Raw genomic sequence first — 19,812 nt, 5'->3', positions numbered from 1 at the left:
GCCCTAACATCCAGGACATTTCTACGCTGGCCGTTCGTCGGAGCCTCATCCCACTAGCCCAGGGACGGCCAAGCTGACCCTGCCTAAGAGCTGCCAACAACACCACAAAACTTCCAAGAGCCACAGGGGGGGGGGGGGGTGCAAACTTTTGTCCAGAACAATAAATGAAACTCAAACTTCTTTCAATCTATCCGAGTCAAAAGCAGTTCATTTGTACGTAAGGTAGCACAAACCGGCCAAATTGCAACCTGCCTTTCGATTTAAAACGCGTTCCATTTCACTTTTTGGGGAAGTTTTCGTGTGACCGGGAGGGTGGCCGTGGGGGGGGGGGGGGGGGGGGGGGGAGCGCAGAGGAGGGAATTGCGAGCCGCACTTTAACACGCGAGGAGCCGCACCTTGGCCACCCATGCACTAGCCCTTTCTAGTATGCGCCGTTTTTTCTGCTGCTTGGTGGCGGGTTTGTCGACGGGTCTTTTCTTTTTTCCGTACTTTATGAACTGCCTTTGTTCCTTTTCTGATCTAAAATACTGAACAAAAACTACTGTAATACATAATAGAAACGGTTCACGGCACTTATTTTTTGTATCTCAAAAGAAAAAGCTTTTAGCGGGTCTGACCAGTAGTAAGCCCAGGACCAAAGACGTCACATTTTGCACGCTTTCGGTACTGTGGGTCGCCCTCGTCAGTGGAAGGAGGTTTCCGCGTCGTCCGGTTAAAATATTACTCACTGATATTTAGTTACTCTCTCCATGCCCGCTGGCTTGCCCGAACCCCAAGAGACGTGGAAACCGCAAAAAAGGTAGACGCTTAAATGTGATTGCAGGGCCCCTTTAAAAAGAAAAATTCTAACCTTAGAACAAAATAGAAAATGCAAAAATTAATACAGACTACAACACTCGTGACAATATCTCCTAAGTAACAATAAATGCAGTTGTAATACACATACCACCTCGTAAGCCCAAAGCCTTAGGGGCAGAAGAAAACAAACGTTGAGAAAAAAAAAAAGACACATTGGGCAAAACACTGTGCGAGTCGCCAGTTACACAACTTTCACTGCCCCATGTTTTGAGAAAAAGAAACCAAACACTTCAAAGTATGATATGGGGAGAATAAAAAAACAGTCCATTGGCATGCGGAAGCCCTGAAAAAAACAAACAAGGCATGTCATCTTGAATTGTCTTTGCAGTTACCACCAAAAAAAAAACGACGGTTCTGGGTAGAGGAGTCCAGTAGTTCATGTCACATCAAAATTCTATGTCCTGTATATCACCAACACTTCAGCTGTAGTACTATAAATTTACAAAATAGTCTTTAAGATCCGGCAGCCACCGAGACCGCTGCGGACGACCCTCTTGCCGCCGAGTAGAGGTGTCTGGACTCTGGGTCTCTGGGGACTCCGGTCCGGGGGTAGGCACGCTGTGTGATGACACTTCCACAGGTAACAGGACTGGCAGTGTCAAAGGAGGTGCTGGACGTTGAACCTTCAGTCGCCGTGTCACTGTAGCTGGATGACCAGCTGCCATCCGCTGATGTCCCAGGGGACAGCTTCTGCTCGGGTGCCAGAGCACACCTGCTCGAGCACAGGTTCCTCTATCTCAGGAGGACCCTTAGGGAAGGGACCACCAGCTGCAGGAGGAACCTCAAGGAGAGGAACTGAGGCCATAGGCTGCACGCTGACCCTCGGGATCCGGATGCGTGGTGTCCGGGCTGGCAGGACCATAAACAGATGGCTCCGGAACAGAGCCGGCGGGACTGCAGGTGGGGCAGCATCTGCAGTGGAAGGAGGGGGCACCAGGGGATCCTCCCGGAACCGGGATGCTCTGGTGAATGATGGTTGAAGTGTTGTGTGGGTTAACTTTGAGGCATGCCGGGTGGATCCGTCGTCCAGTCGGTACGTGGCTGGACCCAACGTCCCTCTATACTGAAAGGTAGCGAGATCTCCTCCTCCTCGCCATCTTTTTTATCGTGCCCTCCGTCCGCCTTTTTTTTTTTTTGTCCAAAATTGTACTGCGCTTAGCCGCGCTAGGCACTGGCCTCTGCTGTCATGTGCGGAGAAAAAAACTAACGTGCAAGCAAGTATAAAGGTTTCTTGATTTGCAAATTATATGCGCGTTCAAGCTACGCCATACTGTAGTGTATTTTAAGTGTTGTTTAGAACATATCAGCAGACGGGGACGCGTTGAAGTTATGCACGCACTATGTGGGCCGGAGGTGCTGCCAAATGCCATTGCGTTTGTCCCGATTCTTTGGTAACACAATCATCGATAATACTCCTATCTTCTGAAGACAAAATATTTTTATTTTGGTCATGACTTTGTTAGGCCGCAATGTTCCCAACGATGAAATAATTTAATCTTTGGCGTGTGTCCATCAACGCTTCTCTTGATTGTTTTTTTTTTCTTTGCTCGGGCCTTGCTGACTGAGGACAGACCTAATTTTATGTATCCCCAAAATAAGAAAATGTTCACTGGTGTGAAAACTAGCGCAGTACTACCGTATTTACACGATTGTAGGTCGACTCGATTGTAAGTCGACCCCCTCACATCGCACATAAACAAAAAAAAATATTTTTTTTTATATGCGCATTTTATTGCAAACACGTGTGAACGGCAAATTATCTGTTTCGAAAGCCGTGCCTCCAACACGCAATCGATGCCTTCTGGCGTGCTTTGGCTGCGCATGCACGTGCGAGGTGCGTAGGAACTAGGAAGTTCACGCTGGAGGCGGGACAACTGAAGCTGCTCACTGTCGTTCTCACTCCATCTGCGACTAGACTACGACTCGTCCGCACAGGTGATGTCAGTCCCGTCGTCATCACTACTGTACTCCGCGACAAACTTTTCTTGGCAATGCAGCGGAAAGTACAGGCCTGCGTCCCCTCTCCAATTTTGAGTTTGCGCGGGCTCTCCTCCTCTCCCCGGAAATGGGGAGAGAAGGAGAGCCTGCGTACACTCAAAATGGGAGAGACAACGCGGGCCTGTACCTTCCACTGCATTGCCAAGAAAAGTTGTCGCGGAGTATAGTGATGGGACGAATCTTTATCTGAAGCGAAATTCGGAGCCGAATCTGAAGATTCGGAAAGAATCAGAAAAGTAGCCGAATCTCGAGCGATTCGGAAAAGTTCGGAAAGATTCGGAGCGTTGTCATGGCTGCCAAATCACGTTGATGTGTTTTTCAACTTTTCGTGATATTAAATTCACCAAATTCTATAAAGTGCACAAAACAATATTGTAATATAATATCACAGTAATAAATAGAATGTTCCGCTTTGTTTATATTATTTCGGATGTTTATCGAGAACGGTAGCCAGACATCGCAGAAAAGTTGGTTTCGGTTCCGGATTACGACCCAAATAGGCATGCTTGGTGCACGTGGAAATACAAGCGCATGTTTTCATCGCCGCAAGAGATTGATGCCGTACGTGCTGTTCGGTACAGACACATTTCGTGCCCATATATATATTTACTGTCATAGTAGCACACACCACACAAGTGATTTGATTTGATTATCTCCAACGATTTGATTTGATTATCTCCGAGTGTCCACTGAGGTATTGCTATCGGAACACGGGAAACAATCTGAAACTCCTGGTGAATGATATCCGGTTTAGTTAGTGTTTGTTTCTGAACAACGAAGTTGCGTTGGACACCCCCGTGTTTTGTTACATTTTCATGAAATAAAGTTCACGTATACAAAACTTGCTGCCAAGGACAAAGAAACAACAGTGCAACGGTTTTTTTTTTTTTTTTTTACAGGTGTTATTATGCGGTCGAAGTTGTGACGAGCAACATTCATCTCGCTCTCGCATCTTACGGGTACGGGCATACGCAGCTCTAGAGAAGGAGACGAATCATTTCCTTGCCTGGATATATATTTATTGTGCGTTGCGCCACATTACGTGTAATACACAGCGTTTCGCTACATTTTACCGATCACCGCGAAACCGCAAAGCAAGACCGTGCATTGGTTAGGCCTACGTCAACCACACCGATCAGCTCAGCTGGACCTAAGCACGTGCCAGGGTTTAGAACGACAGTGCAGTACATACCATATGTTGAAATAAACAAGACGTAATTTGGTTATATGCAGTAACAGTACCTAAGAAAAGCACAACTGACCGCATTCGCGAGGTTTACGACAAGGTTCACGCTGCCGCCTGCAACCAGCGACGAATCTCCGAATCTGCCGAATATTCGTCGCGGGAAGTTCGGAAATTTCCGAATCTGTCTGTGACAAGTAGGTAGCGCCCCCCTCCGGTTCGCCCGTCTGTGGCCGCCAGGCTCGGCGGGCAACATAGGTCACCGCGCCCAATGAACGCCGTTGAGCGTACGCCGCTCCGGTCAGTCATCGTCCACCCTCACAACCAGGCTGCGTGTCGTCTCTTCTCGGCGGGTGCTTCGGGCCCCTTCGTCCACGTTCTAGAAGGATCGTGACACTGTCCGAATCCAAACCTCTGGTGATTCGTCCCATCACTAATCACTACTACGTTCTCGAAGCACGTCGTCGGCGTCGTCCAATGAAATCTCGCACTTCGCAAGTGACAGGATCAACCGCATCTTCCGCGCTTGCTCAGCGATCGCGTCGGACGTCACGGGTAGGGACCGATTGTGCGCGTTTGCGGCGTACGTTGCAAGCCTGACTTCCAACTCCAGAAGGCATCCCCACCTATCCAGAATGTGGCCTGCGGAAGCTTCTTCATTTGCCGTCACACTTTAAGATTCCACGCCACCGCAGACTCCACTGGAGCATCACCCACTCCGACAGGTCGAGCTTGCGTCCAACAGCGCAGTTGTTGGTTGCTTCCGAGGGAAGAATGGCCATAAACGAGCACCGAAAACCTAAACTGCCCAGATCATGCGTTTCAATACAAATGAACATAGCGCACCAGCATGATCTCGTACTCGATCAAACGATGTGCGACCGTGAATTGTGCGAAAAACTGCGAAGCCACGGCGCTGCGGGACGAGCCGTGAGGCTGTTCCAGCTACCTCCGGAGTGGCTCTTACGAGAAATGCCGTCACCCCCCGGGAGTCGGGCGCTCCGTGCTCTGTTCACCGCATTCGGATTAATTTGCGAATCGCTACCAATAATACTCGTTTGTGCAAATAAAAAATATTTAATTTGTAAAATGAGCGCACAAAACATTGTAATGCTAGGGGTACAGCCGGCTGAACTCGAAACAAGCCGAGGTGTCCATGATATCGCGATTGTTTCGTTTTTGCCGGCAATGGAATGCTTTGGTTCGATTTTAAGTTGACCCCCCCACTTAAGATTTTCAAAAATTGAAAAAAGGGTCGGCCTACATTCGTGTAAATACGGTAACCTCATACAATGCGAGTGATCACCAACCATACTCGCGTCATTTCCAGTGGTATACACAAATATCTGCATCAGGATTTTCTTTCGGTTTTATTACATGGACATTACTAGATAGGTATCCCTGCAAGGTAGCTCGAAAATCCTGTAATTATTTTGGCATTTCCCTGCTGTTATTTTAAATAAAATAATGTAGCAGCCATGATGAAACACTGTTTGGAAGAAACATTCTAAAAGCCCTCACTGAATCTAGTTTCAATTAATAGGCCACTCTAACAAGCGAGTGCAAACTAGCCAGAATTCATTTGCAGAAACAATTTGCTCAGTGGAAAATCAATGAGGAATCTATATGAATTCCAACGTAGAAAGAAAACTTGCCAAGAGTTTCAAGGCAAGAGTGCTCTATGAAATTAAAGTTTATCGGTTTCAAATGAAGCGAGGGGAGACATAAAGACAAGAAAACAATTTTTCTTTTTCTTTCAAGAGGTGGTGAGAAAGATAATTTCCAATGAAGAGCTAGTGCAATACACAGATATACAATAATACCATAAAATACCGAGGAAGCGCCCATACCCATACAAGCGCCTACTATTAACATTGGGAGTGTCTACATCCACGTGCGGGGATGTAGCCACGTCGGGAGGAGATAAGGCTCCATCCACGCAATACGTCACTTCCGGCGCACTTTGATCAACTTCCGGTCTAGCCTCCCATTGTTTTTCCATCTGTGCGGCGGCCATTGCACCTTGCGTTCCTGCCGTACGCGGACTACTGTCTACTGTGCCATGCCTGGTCTTTCGCAAGCGGGTTTGACTTTCTCTGAAGCGTTTTTTTTTTCCTGTTTTTCTTGGACAAGGAGTTTGGTTGTTTGAGTGTTAGCACGGTCGCGCTTCTGATCTGCCTCAAGTTTGGTTGCCGGGGATTCGACGGTGAAATACTTGTCCTAGTATTTTCCATCGAATAACCAGGTGGCTATCGAAGTGCGGGTGTTTAGTGGCATTAGGATCGAGGCTTTGTTTTCCAAGGTGTCTGATGCCCTGCTCGATTTTGGCACAAACAACACCAGCGTTTGTGCCAGCGCGTACGTTGACAAGTATCGTCGACTGGCCGCTCAGATCTTGGAACGCAATCGACGATGCAGATCACCTTTTCTTCTGTCCTTCCGAGGCGGGAGAACAGGTTCTCTTCGATGGAGTGTCAGGGTAGTCAGAGTGCCGAGATCCAGGCGTTGAATGATCAGCACAGAGACGTAAACTGGCTCCTGCAGAAGTTCTGCCGCAAGAAGGGCTTCGTGTTCATCGGTGATCTCGTGGACGAGTGGCATCTGTGCATCGGCTACTGTTTTATTTGTCATGGAATAAACTGTTTCTGGAATCTTTTACCCAGTTTTCTCGATTGAATGCTCTCGGTATGTTTGTTATAATTTGGGACTAATGCATGCTTTCCCTTTTCTCATAATCTTTGTGTGATTGCGAGCGTGCACGCAGGTCAAGAACGTAAGGAGCGGTGGGCACGTACTTGTCCCTTCGAACCAAGCCAACCACACACACGACGAAGCCTCTCCGCCTCGCCTCAGCAGCGATGCACACATGGGCGAAGGCCCCGGAGGCCGCACCGCCTGCACGGATGGCACGAACGCCGCCCACACATGTGTGACACCTGGACAACATAACTACGCAAAGATATATATTGGTACTATTGTTATGACGCATGATATTTGCTATTAGTCTTTGAAAACAGTAAACAATTGATGAATTGTCTAAAAATTTGTAAGGTCACGTGACATTAACTTTAAAACAACAATGAAATGTAGCCTCTTTATTTTTACACCCTATATTTACTTATAAGAAAGCATAATATGTGCATAAAAACAAATGATCTTTTTATATTATAAGTCACGTGACCTTTTGCGTGGATGGAGCCTTATCTCCTCCCGACTTGGCTACGTCCCCGCGCGTGGATGTAGCCGCGGCCATTATCGAAATTCGAAAATTTGGGCAAGTACACATCACGTGGCCATATTCTCAGAAGTGCCGGCGTTCCCGGCAGCCGCCACGGCAAGCACCCTGACAAAGATTGCCGCGGCGGACCGGGCCTGGAGACCAATTCCCGTAGAATTGGGTCACCGAGGTCACTCCGGGCACTTTGTCCTTCATGTTACTGCAGCATTATGTGGTCCGCACAATCCAGGGGTAGCAACAACAGGACCAATAGGAGTGTAGATAACAGCCAGTTCGTCCCAACATTTTGTAAAATACATTTTCATAAATGCTTCGTGCTTCCCGATTGCCGTTGGTCACTCAGTTGGCAAGTAACCAGCACAGAATGCACTCCTGCACAGTCTCCAAAAAGATTGAAGTCGTCGACTGATATCGGAGGCAATGTCAGCCACACCTCTCGTCATTTCAAGATCGACAGGAAGCAAATACGTGAGTGGGACTCTAAATACGAAACCCTGAAGCAACTAAACTACGGCAAGCAGAAGATGAAGAGGAAATTCACGAATGGGGCGCCCGTCTTCAGTGAGGAGGTGGATGACACACTGTTTGAATACTTTCAAAGGGAGCAAGATGCCGGCCAGGCCGTCAGCAACCGGCTCCTGGAAGACGAGGCACTGAGGATAGCCGAGAGTCTCAATCTCGGCAACTGCGAAGCGTCAGCACAGTATATCAAGCGATGGAAGCAGCGATTTGCGGTGACTATACGTACGACTACCAACGACAGCCAGAAGGCCCCTGCCGACTGTGATGAAGCTGTCACTGCATTCCGCTCTACAATTGCTACTTTGCAAGCACGGCACGACTACACGCCGTTCAACATCTGCATGGACCACACCATGGTCAGAATGGACAACCCAGCAACCCGCACCAATAATGCTGCTGGTGAAAACAGCATCTGGATCGCCAACACCAGCTGCGCCCGTCGAGGCTTCACCGTCGCACTGGCAGCTCGTGCGTCGGGGGCGAAACTTCCGGCACTTGTCGTACTCAAGGAACCCACAGGGAGGATCCCTGCCCGTGCGTTCATGGCGCTCCGCATACCAAGTAAGTTTGGCGCATTTCCTAACAAGTTCCGCTTCGTTTCGTTGACTGTGACGCGGTTCCTTCGAAAGATGAAAGCATGGCAAGAGCAACAAGTTTGTAAAATTTGACGCTTTTTTTTTTTTTTTTTTTTTGTAGAGACGGCGTTGGAGATGGGGTATATAACGCGTGTTCGAAATAAACTTTGCAGCCGAGTTTGAGACGTTGCCTCCTCTTTTACTACCTTCTGTTGTGTTCTCTTTCTGCCCCAGTCTCATGTTTACAATCACGTTCACGTATTGGAACAAGTCGTTTAAGGACTCGCTTCGTACGTCATGAGCGGAGTTCATGCGGAAGGGAGGCAAGACACCAAAAGGGAACCTCCGGAAGCTTTCGAGGCAGGATGTCCTCAACTTCGTGTCAAAAGCCTGGGCAGCTGTGGCCAGTGTTGTCAACCGTAGGGTAATTACCCTACTTGTAGGGCATTTTAGGCATTTATGGTATATTGTAGGGCTGTAGGGCCGTCCGGCCATTTCCCCGCCAAAAGTAGGGTATTTTCAGACGTTGCTTCTTCAACGGCGAGCATAAAAAAAAAAAAAGTTGCCGCGCAAGTTTTGCATAGCTTTACAACCCGTGTGCTGCCACACCACAACATCATGCAAAACGAAAGAATCCAAGTTGCAAGACGTGCTAACTGAGAGCACCACACACCAAGTTGGAGTATGTAGGCTCCCTAAGTTGAAGAGTATTGGAGAGCTAGAGCAAGTGGGAGAGGTGGGAGGAGGTGGAGTTGCACTTAGGAAGTTTGGAGCCAGAAGAGGTATCTTCCCAGTGGAAATGGTCCTGTCAATTTTTTTCTGATGACTGGTCCATCCGGCGGTCCTTGTTACACCTGCGAAATACGTGGCACGCAGGCGGAACCATCCCGAGCCCATTAGGACGGGTCCATATCGCTTGAGCGAATGATGTTTTAGCGAACAGTGACATTTGAGCGAATCGACGTTGTAGCGAATAACGGGGGCCGCGCTGCGCTTACGCCGCTTCGCGGCGACAGTCTGCGGCGGCTCATTACAAAAACGTGAACCCATTTGGCCCACCCGAAAACGCCGCTTCGCGGCGTCAGACTATTGTGTCATTCGGTGAAACGTGGGCGTTCGCTAAAGCGTCATTTGATCAAGTGAGTCCATCCCGGGGACTGGAGGCGTTCACTTGAGCGAACGACGTTTTAGCGAACGAAGCTGAAACAATGACGTTTCATCGAATGACATTTTAGCGAATTCGGAGGAGCCGCCGGTTTCCTATCCTCCCATGGGGTAAAAGCCTGGTTTGTCGAAATAGTACCTTAGTTTGACGAATCCCTAGGCGGTACACCCAAAGAAGCTAATATACCGTTCGGATTAGCTTGCTTTTGTAATGAGCCGCCTTGTCTGGCGCCGCGAGTGCTGGTTCCGCGTAGCCCAGTTTTTAATTTCACGACAAATCGACTAAACATGTTGGTTGGGGATGTCTGTGCGCTCGCTACATCACTGTTGTGCTGATGCTACACAGCGCACATGCAAGATGCAAGCATGGTGTTCTAGAATAACGCAGGTATGCGCAAGAATGCATGCCCTGTCGCTTTGTACTGTATTAATATTACCCTGTATCATCATAATCCATGCAACAGTATTATTTAAACGAAGATTTGCCTCGTAGGGTAAAACGTAGGGTAATAAGAAACATTCGTAGGGTAATGTAGGGTTTTCTGGACGCTGTCGTCGGGTATTTTCGAAAAATAGGTTGGCAACACCGAGCCGTGCCCGAAGACATGATTGCCCAATCTTTCAAGGGGTGTGGCATCGGTAGCAAGGATGGCTACCTGCACAACGGACTCCCAGGCATCGGAGCACCAGCAGCCTGCTCCAATCCCGAAGGTGCCAGCGATGAGTGCGTAGACCTTGTCTTTTGCAGTGATTCCGAAGAGTCATTTGACAGATTTAGTGATAACAAGTGAATAATGACGTCTACCAATCATCTGTACAGCGGAAATAAAAAAGCCAGGCTGGCTGCTTTCTCTGTTTCCACGGCTCTATGAGGCTCTTCATCAGCCGCCATCTTGATTTTGGCGCATGAACCTAATAAGCGCCCATAGTTGGTTTCTATGCGTATTTCAATAAAATGGGGGTGGGCGCTTCTTCGGTACTTTACGGTAGTCATTTCTTGATTATACAGTGCGACTGGACCTAAGCAAACCATTAACACTGTAATTAAAGGTAAAAGAAATTTCAAGGTAATTGTAATGGCTCAAGTTAACATGCACAAATTCTGGCAAAAGAATAATGATCACTACTGTTTAGCAGACTACGAAGCAAAAAGAGATATTCATATTAAAAATAGCGCAAAAGAGACGGGACAAAAAGACGAAGAAGCACACAGGACAAGCGCTAACTAGCAACTAAACTTTATTGAAAGCTTCCAACTTTGCTATCGCCATGCACGCTTAGTCTTGTATCAACAGAAATAGGGCGTACCGCCAAATCTGCACATTCATACCGCCCACCACCTGTTCCAAAAAGTCAGCAAAACAGCTACATCACCCCGCCGCACAATCCGAACGAGGAAAGGAATAGAAACACGCCACGTTAATATCAATTTATCAATTTAGAGTGGGCTGAGTTTTGACTCAGCCCACTCTTAATTGATAAAGAGGGGCATCGCCTCGCTCTGCCTCCGGTCGGCTCTGTTGAAGTCCTGTCCGCATGTAGTTAGTGAGAGTTTTGACCTCCAGACACTTCGCTTGGAACACTCCGGGTTTCCCTCGGTTTTAATCCAGGGAGTTGCGGAATCCCTTCTAAAGAAGTTGAAATGCTCTTCCATTGTACCTAAGAGGAAACCAAAGAATTTGGTAGTGCTACCTTACGTCCATAAGGTGTCGTACAATCTGAAAAGGATTGCATCAAAGCTCGACGTGGATGTTGTCTTCACTGCCCCGTGCAGATTGTCAAAATTGTGCGCTATGGTGAGCGGGCCGAAAGTGAACAAACCTGTTTGTAGCAAGAAACACCTGACAAAGTTTTGTACCTTGTGCTACTGAGGTGGTTTACAGACTTCCTTTAACGTGTGGTCGTGTCTACATAGGGCAGACGGGACGTTGCTTAAATGATCGACTTCGAGAGCATGCGGCTTCTCTTGGCAACAATTACGGTTCCCACTTACCGGGGCATTGTAAAACTTATGGTTGTTCCCCCACGCTGGACGGTGCGCAGGTGGAGGGACGTAACAAAGGAAGGAGGGAACGAGAGTTGCTGGAGGTGGCAAAAATACATGCTTGTGACAAAGACGTTTGCATAAGCGTCGCATCGGTGTATATGCAGCCAAAAGAGTACAGTTTCATTAACACTATCTAACTTGATAATATTAACGCGGCGTTTTTTCTATTTCTTTCCTCGTTCGGATTCTGCGGCGGGGTGATGTAGCTGTTTTGCTGACTTTTTAGAACAGGTGGCGGGCGGTATGAATGTGCGGATTTGGCGGTAAGCCCTGTTTCTGTTGATACGAGACTAAGCGTGCATGGCGATAGAAAAGTTGGAAGCTTTCAATAAAGTTTAGTTGCCAGCTAGCCCTTGTCCTGTGTGCTTCTTCGTCTTTTTGTACCGTCTCTTTTAGGCTATTTTTAATATAAATGTCCACTACCAACTTGCCCAGCAGACCAAGCTTTTACAAAAAGAGATCATGTTTGACGGGCTGACCTCGTCGCAAAAGAAATACAAATTTGCTAATTTAAGGAAACAAAAAACACAAAATACAGAAACATACAAGGTACAAAATACTCAACTTGACATTAGTTGCCGCCGCATGCATGCTAACACCCCGGCTCCCACATTTCAGGTAGGACTTCCCTTTTTTCAAACGTTCACTGTTCTCTTTCTTTTTTTGCAAAATGCAGTCAAGTTTTCAGAAATACTCGCACAAGTTTTGTCTTCACATCATGACACCCCGAAAAGCAGTTCGAAAAGGTAAGGGAACCTAAAATAGGCATCCTCAGACTGTCTAAGCAAACTGTATTCGAAAGCAGCTGTTGCTCATTGTGTCTAAAATAAGTCTTGGCTCGCTCAAGCAGCAGCATCACAGATGCTGAGGGCATTACCAGCCTTATGTTTTCTTTGTTGTATGACTTCAATTGTGTCAACCTATTAGCTGGATTGCAACTACATATGGCGCCAACACAGCCTGTACACAACGAAAACCTGTCTATGACACTCCGAACTACACCCAAATATTCTAAAGACTCCTGCTCTGGTCAAGTGAGGTCAAGCACGTCTTCTGGGACATTGGGCTCAATCTCCTCGACTGACTCGGCAGAGCAATGCTTTTGCTGCAATCCTGTCAGCAAAAATCCACTCTCCTCAGCATAGCTCCCATCCTTGTGCGGTCGCAGGACAACCTCTGATTGCGCACTTTAAGTCACATGGGCATGGTACTCGGTTTTTGGATCTCAGAGAGTTCTCCAAAGCATCTGGACTCAGGCAGCTTAATTAAACAAATAAAAGTCCCTTTTCACTCAAGAAGGGGTCCTGCAATTCAAGAGCTGATGTTGTGGCCAGGATAACTCCTGTTTGAATAGGCTTCCACACATGCTGCACTGCATTTCCAAAGGACAATGTTGCAAACAACTCAATCGTGTCTCTGAGAAATGGAAGAGACTCATATTTGTTTGAATCAAATCTGCTCAGTGCGAGTTTGGTTGTTTGCAACCTCACGATGCGGAACCATTTAAAAAATGTCTCAATAAGCCACGCTGTTGTCAGAGCATCTTTCGACATCTGGTTCTTTTCGACCAGAAGACAGATAGCGGCTGCTGTGTCAATATTGAAGAAAGAAAACGCAAGCCCCACTTTCATTTTCTTGTAATGGCCAGGTTCCACCCATGACTCCTTCAAGTGAGGAGCCAACTTAAGCTCGGAGGTTTTAACCAAGCCTATGAGCAGCTTCACACAGTCCAGATTCACCTCATTGCTAACAAGCCCATGTTCATCATCCACACTTTGAGGTAGATAATTAGACTACCCTCCCGTGAGATGGTTTCTCAGGTTTTTAAGCAGGTGTGGTACATCAGCCATGAAGTACAAGTTTCTTGACGCGTCACAAGAATGAGGGCAAGAAACAATGCGTAGACCATTCTTGTTTACAACAATGCCAAACAGCTTCCATAGGCCCAAGCATCCTCCTCCCATGTTGCTGAACACAGCATCCACAATTATGCCAATGCGAGCACACTGCTTCAGGATGTCAACGATTACCTATTTTCCAGTGTATAAGTCGCAGTTTTTTTTCAAACATTTTTCTTCGTGCGACTTATACAACAATGCGACTTATTTTAGATTTGTTTCTTAGGTGAGACGACATTTTTTTTATACGCTGCGCGCCATTTTTTGTAGAGCACCATAACAGCGTAGCCATGGGCGGTGTTTCTTCCTCCAAGAGGCGCTGCTGTCACCGCACTGTTTTGACTCGGAATGGGAGCTAGATATTTTCATTTTTATGGTTTCTCCGAAGCGGCTCAATGCGCATAGGCAAGACGGTGAGAATAAAACTTTTACAGCATGTTATTGATGTTGCTCAATTAAGCCATGGTTCTGTATTCTTTTGCATCAGTCCAGTAACACTGAAAAGTAAGGGGGCTGGTATACACGCATTGCAGAATATTTTCTCAAGTCTTTCTTAGTTTCCGTTTGATGAGCAGTTTTTTTATGCCACGCTCCAGCCGTGTTGCTACGTGTAAAAGGAAGGATTTTGGCTAGCCAATCTTTTAGAGGTACCAGAAAAAAATATGTCAAGGTTTATCTTTCTGCCTGCGCATCGATGCTTGCGTCGTCTCCAGGACTTCGCCAGGCCTAGTGCTCCAAAGCTTGGTTTGAGTGTCTAGCTCCTTAAACCTTTGTTCGCTCGGCATGCGTCCGCTCGAATAAAGTCGACTACCCTCTCATTTTGCGCATTTGACATCCTTTTGCTGTGAAACACTCGATTGCCCCTGCCAGACAGCACCATACTATGGGTATTTCTCACAAGTCGAAATGTACAACAAACATTAAGTGCGATCTAGCAATTGTGCGAAACTCTGATTTCGCAATACCAATGCGCGTAAACTGAAAAAATCATAGCGTGGACCATGCAAAGAGGTGCAACTTATATACCAACTTTTCGACGAAGACGGCTCAATATATGGATGTGTGACTTATAATCGGGGAAAATACTTACCTCTTTCCCACTCATAGCACTGAAAGACTTTCCAGTAAAATGGTATGCAATAGTCTGCTTCCACCTTATGGTCAGTCAGCCAAGCATAAATACAGGGCCGTGTCTGGCAAGACGCTTTTCCGGGATGCTACCATCCGCAAGAAGAAGGGTTGGCTTGCCCAAGATCCTTCCAGTTGATGGGTCGTAAACCAGACTTGGCGACAGCTCAATTTCATCAATCATTAGTGACACATGGCGTTCATCTGGGGACATCATGCTGACCTGTAAAATTGAAGAAAAACATTTATTAATGAATTTAAATGTTGCAAAATCCCGCCTTTTCGCCCCCCCATTTTGCAAAGAAGTGACAGTGATAGCTGTGCCATGTTCGCGCAATGTGGTAAAAATGTCGCCGCAAAATGTGGACACAATGATGCAGACTGTTTCTTTTACTGCAATGTTGGTGAGATGGTGCTGCATCATACCACCATCAATCAGTGTTTGCAAATTCTATATATGCTAGTCTTGTGCGAGTAGTGGATTTTGAGTTCGAAGCGAATACTGGTTTTGGCCGAATATTTTCGATTCGAATATCGAATAGTTTTTCCATGCCTTCCACTACCATAGCGTAATGCTTAGACGAAAACCCAGCTAACTTGTGAAGGTTGTTCCACTTGTTCATTAATAGGCTAAGTTTATCTATATTTTTAAAATGTGTCTTCATAAGGTCTGATGTCTTGGGATGGTAAGTAAACAAAGAATTTGACATAAAATGAATCCTATAGAGATGGCCACCTATACCCAATTGAGTGAATTTAAAAAGTTTGCTATATAAAATACGCCTTCTTTAATCTCAAGTTAAAAAATAAATAATTGCACATGTTGAACGCAGGTTGTAAGGGCATCTCTGCCTAATATAACACCAACTCATGTTTACAAACAAACCGGAGCGCCCCAAGCGGACGCCTCCGGCGCCGCGCATGCGCGGTGGACGGTGGGCAAGAAGCCCGCCGTCGCCCATAAACAAACCATTGCATTGCGTTGTTTTCGGCGTCGGTGGGAGTCCCCGTGCTCTTTTTCGCGTTGAAATTGTTGATTTTACGTCCTCCTAACAATGTCGGACTACTTGAGCGGCTTCAGCAAAGTTAACGAGGCAAAACTTTACGTGAATAATCTGACATGCGGCGATTCACTTCACGTGGACGCCGCAGAATGGGCGCTAAAGCCTGACTCGCACGATGAGATTCATCTCGCTATTTTCAGTCGCGCAGTCGCTCGGGCTGCAAAAGCGTGCACCGTAGGTGAGATGGTGGACGTCAATACTGAAAACCGCAAGTAGAATCGGGCATTACAAGTCGGTGATGGCCACTGATAACGATCAACATCGTCTTGTATCTGTTTACACTTAGCTCCCAACCAACCTTCAAATGTGTTTTGAGGCCTGCACTCAGTCTTGGGCAGTAACTAGTTACTAGTAACGCGTTACCGGTAACTAGTTACTTTTTTCGGTAACTTTTAACTGTAACGCGTTACTCTTTAATACTGGTAACTTGTAACTGTAACACTGTTACTTTTTTATTGGGTAACTGTAACTGTTTAGGCCGTTACAGTTACTTTTTACTATAAAATTAAAATTCCTGGCTGACAAAAAAAAAAAGAAATTGAACAAACAAAAAAAATTGCCTCGTTTTGCCCACGACGGACCATAGACGAGACGGACGAGCGAGCACGAAACCGGGAGATTAAGGAAGCGGCGCCTGCGGTGGTAGGGGAGGCAAACAATGTGTGTTTCACCGACTTTGGCTCAATCTTCTTCTGTGGGGACCGTCTGCGGGTGTCGGTGGTCATGCGACATGTCTCCGAGTATTCCGTCTGGGCTGTGTCTGCCCTTCCCCCTCTCCCTTCCTCTTTGTCAGATATGTCCGCGCTGTACGTCGCTTTTACACCCAGCCGGTCGCCGCTCCCTCTTCGCTATGAGTTTCCAAGGAAGCCGTCCCCATATTAGGCGGAAAGTCGGCGCTTGTTTAACTTATTCTTTCTCTTCGGAACCGCTCGAGTAAATTGCCTTTCCCGCTGACAGCCCCAAGAAATACTCCAATAGACGTTTTGTTGTGGATTCTCTGCAGTGCTCCAGCTGAAGCGATTACCCGGAAAACACGTGTTTTTAAGAGAGAGAAATTGCTGTTTTGAGGCGCGTGTGCGGACTGATCTTCCACAGTTGGCGTTTGAGACAGAGGCGCCGCGGTGGTCGTCGTACACACGTAGAGCACCAGAAGGCCTCACTTTGTCTCCTTTCCCCCTATATTCTTCCAAAGCTGTTTGACCTGCTATATTTAAGCCTGCTTTCGAGTATATCCCATAAGGTAATTATGTGACCATCTGTGTCCTCTTTGGTTTCGGAGTGAAAAATAAACGAAAATGTTCACTGACGCGGGAGGTCCATCTAACGCAACGTATGTCCGAAAGCTTGTACCCTGTCGCCTATTGGTGAAAACTTTTGGGGGCTGAGCCACGTGCGGGAATGCGATTGGTTTGCGCAGAGGCCAGTTTAACCAGACGGTTCAACACGGGGATTCCGTCAAGCGCGCCGGCTGAACGCCTGTTCAGCAAAGGACGCGATGTGTTCGCCATCAAGAGAGGGAAGCTCTCCGATGACAATTTTGAAAAACAGTTGATATTAAGTTATAACAAATATTGCAAATAAGTTATAATCGTTAAAATTCTGAAACGACGAATGACACAAAAAAGAAGCACCCTTCGGTTTTAATGTTTTCTAATTTCTCAGCAGTTCATCTTTCTTCTCACTACAGTGTAACAAATAAAATATTTTTTTTGGTTTATGGTTTCTTGTGTCCAATTTTTGTACTGTAACGAGAAAGTAACGGCGTTACTCTTTCTGCGGTAACTGTAACTGTAACACGTTACTTTTTTAATCCGATAACTGTAACTGTAACAGAGTTACTTTTTCCCCCTAGGTAACTGTAACACTGTTACTTTTTACTGGTAACGTGCCCATGACTGCCTGCACTTAGTTCTTATCGTAATTACCGGGTCAACGTTTGGTTTACGGGCCGCTGTCGTTTGAACGAGCTGACGACAAAAAGCATACAAGTTTGAAAGAGCAGACGACAGTTCGAACGCATGCGAAATAGAGTGCGGACTAGAAGCACCGCGTCCCGCGTCCACAAACCTTTAAAATGTCACGTTGTCGGCGTCTGTGTGAGTCTGCAACTCTTTTTCGCGTTGGAATTGTCGAATCTACGTCCCCATCGCAATGTATTACCATTTTAATCGCCTGAGCGAAACTATCAAGGCTCGTTACACCGATAAACTTTGCGTAAATAATTTGACGTGCGGCGATTCATTCGCGTGAACGCCACAGAATGGACGCCAAAACCACGATGAGAATCTTCTAGATATTTTCGGTTGCGACGTCGCTCGTGCTGCAAAAGTGTAGAAGGTAGCGACAATGATCGACGTCGATACTGAAATTCGGCAGCGGAAACAGACCAAGCGTAACAAGTCGGTGATGGCCACTGGTACCAACGATCAACATCTTGTATGTACTGTTTACACCGAGCCTACTTAAGTCGTTTGAGGCCTGCAATTAGTTCTTATTTCAATCACCGGGTCAAAGTTTGGTCTACGGGCCGCTTTTGTTTGAACGAGCAGATGACAAAAAGCAGACAAGTTCGAAAGAGCAAACGAAAGGTCGAACGATCAGGCGGCCGTGTAAATTTGAAGACGCACTGAACCCGCGGGGGGCCCGGACAACTTGGCGGTTTTCTCTCGTTAATGTTGGAACAAAAATACATCTGGCAACCACAAAGTGTTGCCCGCACAAGCAATCGTAGTTCGACAGCGTCTGGTTTACCCTTTTCACGGCTACTATCCACGTACTCGGACGAACGGAGCGGGCAGAAACACATGAAAACTGATCTCAAACCTTTCCAGACTCTTTTGGCACCACCCCCGTAGCAGCATTCTGACGAGAACGCAGGTTTTTTGTCTGGTTTCTCCGAAAAGAACACAAGAATGCATGTCTTGCACGGTGACTTCTGCCCACCGCCCCAGACCGGAAGTGCGTCCGACGCGCCACCACCGCGGCGTGACGTAGGAGAGTTGAGTTGGTGTATACTCTTGCATAACAGTAAGTTTAATTGATCGATTATTAGGTGTTTAATGGCGCAAAAAGCAACATAGGCCATGCTGCGCCAAAGGAATAATTAAAAGACTTTATAGTAAAAGGAAGGAATTACTATGCAGAGGATCTATAACTGGTGCAGGTAGCCAGTTTTTTTAAGAAAATCTAAAATATGACCAAAAGGAACTAAAGGTTGATCCCCTAGTAAAAAGGCTAGATGAAATGGAAGGTATCCAGAAAATGAAGGGAAACTTGTTCGACGTTCTTGATCAAAGAATTTGCAGTGCCATAGAATATGCAGCATTGTTAGCAATTCACCGCAATGCTCACAGACTGGGGTGTCCTCACCACAAAGAAGGTGTCGATGGGTGACACGTGAATGTCCAATTCTCAAACGACACATTAAAACTTCATGGTGACGGTCTCTATGGTGCGAACTCTCCCATACCTCCAAACGTGGTTTGATGACATGTAGCTTATTTATTTCTTCGTCCCAGTCTTGCTGCCAGGCATTATGAATTGCTTTCTTAAGAACTGGTTTAAAATCTTCTTGAGGCAGCTGAACGGGTGTTTCCAGAGCATCCTTAACAGAGGCTGCTAGCATATCCGCCTTCTCATTACCTGAAATTCCCACATGGCTTGGTACCCAGCACAGCTTGATATTGTATCCCATTTGGAAAGCCAGGTTTAACTCTACCCGTACTTGTTGCACGAGCCGATTCTTAGAATCTTTGAGGGAACAGAGAGAGATGATAGCACTGTGGGAGTCCACAAACAAGATAGCTTTCCTGATGTTGTTGCCTAATATATATTCAATGACCATCAGCATACCATAAAGTATTGCAGTAAAAATGCTGGCAACAGAGTGAAGCCGTCGAGCTTTTACAAAGTGTTCTGAATATACAGCCGAACCGACAACGTGTGGAGTTTTTGCACCATCAGTGAAGAATTGTGCATGGTCCTTATACTTAGCTTGCAAGGTCATAAACTCTTGCTGAAGGACTAGTGGTGCAACAGTTCGCTTATTGTATTTCGCTAGTGACCAGTCACAGGTATAGTGCACCACCTTACAAGGAGCAATGCTTCGAACTTTTGTCATCAAGCTACGCTCAGGAA

General features: G+C 46.6%; 1 long non-coding RNA gene and 1 pseudogene across 1 annotated transcript; one reads left to right on the top strand and one right to left on the bottom strand.

Moving 5' to 3' along the window:
- Nucleotides 1-1,461: 1,461 nt before the first annotated feature.
- On the bottom strand, nucleotides 1,462-18,526 carry LOC115319247. The gene is made up of 3 exons (XR_005717974.1): nucleotides 18,499-18,526; nucleotides 14,574-14,834; nucleotides 1,462-1,820 (listed from the first exon to the last, which is right to left on the bottom strand). It is a non-coding gene; the product is annotated as an uncharacterized LOC115319247 (long non-coding RNA).
- Nucleotides 7,642-10,203, top strand: LOC115311375 (annotated as a pseudogene).
- Nucleotides 18,527-19,812: the final 1,286 nt, after the last annotated feature.

The sequence above is a fragment of the Ixodes scapularis genome, unplaced genomic scaffold (genome assembly GCF_016920785.2).
Source record: "Ixodes scapularis isolate PalLabHiFi unplaced genomic scaffold, ASM1692078v2 ptg000607l_1___fragment_2___debris__unscaffolded, whole genome shotgun sequence".
In the NCBI taxonomy this organism is placed as follows: Eukaryota; Metazoa; Arthropoda; class Arachnida; order Ixodida; family Ixodidae; genus Ixodes; species Ixodes scapularis.
The sequence above is the reverse complement of the archived record's forward strand: the minus strand, read 5'-3'. Positions and strand labels throughout refer to the sequence as shown.